This window comes from Nicotiana tabacum, chromosome 10 (assembly GCF_000715075.1).
Source record: "Nicotiana tabacum cultivar K326 chromosome 10, ASM71507v2, whole genome shotgun sequence".
In the NCBI taxonomy this organism is placed as follows: domain Eukaryota; kingdom Viridiplantae; phylum Streptophyta; class Magnoliopsida; order Solanales; family Solanaceae; genus Nicotiana; species Nicotiana tabacum.
In genome coordinates this window covers 67747304-67749109 of record NC_134089.1, presented here as the reverse complement: position 1 = coordinate 67749109, position 1806 = coordinate 67747304, and the positions used below count along the sequence as shown (strand labels likewise).

General features: G+C 44.1%; 1 non-coding gene across 1 annotated transcript; it reads right to left on the bottom strand.

Moving 5' to 3' along the window:
• Positions 1–299: 299 nt before the first annotated feature.
• LOC142165535 (small nucleolar RNA R71) lies at positions 300–406 on the bottom strand. Its single transcript, XR_012696197.1, has one exon. It is a non-coding gene; the product is annotated as a small nucleolar RNA R71 (small nucleolar RNA).
• Between the last annotated feature and the right edge of the window lie 1400 nt (positions 407–1806).

The window sequence follows — 1806 nt, the reverse complement described above, 5'->3', positions numbered from 1 at the left end:
AATACAAGCGGAGACATTCCAGATCACCAACAACATGTTGCATCTGCTGCAAAATAAGGGATTGTTCTCCAGGTCACACATTGAAGACCCTCAGCAACATTTGAAAAATTTTCTGTCAATTTGTGTGACTCAAAAGCAGCCAAATATGACCCCAAAAGCTATCAAGCTTTACTGTTCCCGTTCTATGTGACTGGGAAGCTCAGGCTTGGGTAAATTCGCTCCCAATCAATTCCATTGTCACCTGGGAGGAATTAGTAAAGCAGTTTTTGAATAAGTTCTACCCACCCAACAAGACTACAAGGCAGATTGATGAAATATTGTAGTACAAGCAGCAGCCGACTGAGACCTTGCAAGAAACTTGGGAAAGATTTAAAGGGATGCTGGTTAAGTGCCCTCACCATGGCATTCCAGACCAGATGCTTGGACAGAGATTCTACATGGGATTGGCTGATAATCTAAAGGCCAATGTGGATGCTTCAGCTGGAGGTGCATTTTTGAGTAAGACATTCACCGTGTGCAAAGTCCTTCTTGACAAGATGTCCCAGAATTCGGGGTGGATGACTAGAGGTACAACATTGGAACCCATAGTGCATTCAGTGTCTTTTGACCCAAATAATTCGCAAGCAGAGAACATGGCCACACTTCTAACTCAGATGAGTATTTTGATAAAGAAGATAGATGAGATGGGTACCAAACAGGTGCATATTGTTAGTACGACAAATGGAGGATTGTGTACACCCTATGTTAATTAGTCTTATGTGTGTTCATGGAGCGGAGAAGGTGAAAATCAAGGGGCAAGGGAAGATATGAATTATGTTAACAACTTTGGGGGTCAGAGACAAGGAGGGCAATAGTGGAGACCTGCACCAAATCAACAATACAGACCCAACATGCCTCAGCCTGGGGGCATGCAAGCTCAAGGCCAAATGGTGCCATACCACCAGAGACAGCAAGGCTACCCACAGCAGAACCAACAACAGTTGACATATCAGCCACCTCCTCAGCAGCAAGATAACAACATGGTAGAGATCAGGGGGATGCTCCAGCAACTCATTGGGACAAATGGTAAGATGCAAGAAAAGTTGGCAGTACATGATTCAGCTATAAAGAACATTGAAACTCAGTTGGGGCAGTTGTCTATGGCTTTAAACAATCGCCTCCAGGGGACATTGCCAGCGGACACAAATATTAACCCTAAGGAGCAAAACCCGAATCAGCTAATGGCAGTAAGTCTTCTAAATGGGAGAGATCTAGACAAAGAGCAGGAGGTTGCACAGGCCAACAAGGAGACTACGCCAGCCACTCCAATTCCACTAGAGGTAGATGAACCAACAAATCTGATTGAAGTGGTAGTTGAACAGGGTCAATATGAAAAGGGTAAGGCTAAGGTAAATGAACAAGCTACAGAACAGGTGGTTCCTCTTATGCCACAGAACCCCAACAAAGAGAAGCCAGCAAGCAGTGCACAAAAGGTGATACCTGCATCGTTCCCTCAGAGACTGGTAAAACAAAAGAAGGAAGATCAATACAAGAAATTCATGTAGATGTTGCGTCAAATTCAGTTGAATATTCCTTTGATGGATGCCTTGAGGGAGATGCTAGGTTATGCTAAGATGATGAAAGACCTAATGTCACAGAAGTTTGATTTTCAGGATCTATCCACAGTAACTCTGACACAGACCTGCAACACAGTAGTGACCAGACCAATGGCTCAAAAGATGTCTGACCTAGGTAGCTTCACTATTCCGTGCACGATTGGGAGTTACGCCTTTGCAAAGGCATTATGTGATTTGGGAGCCAACATAG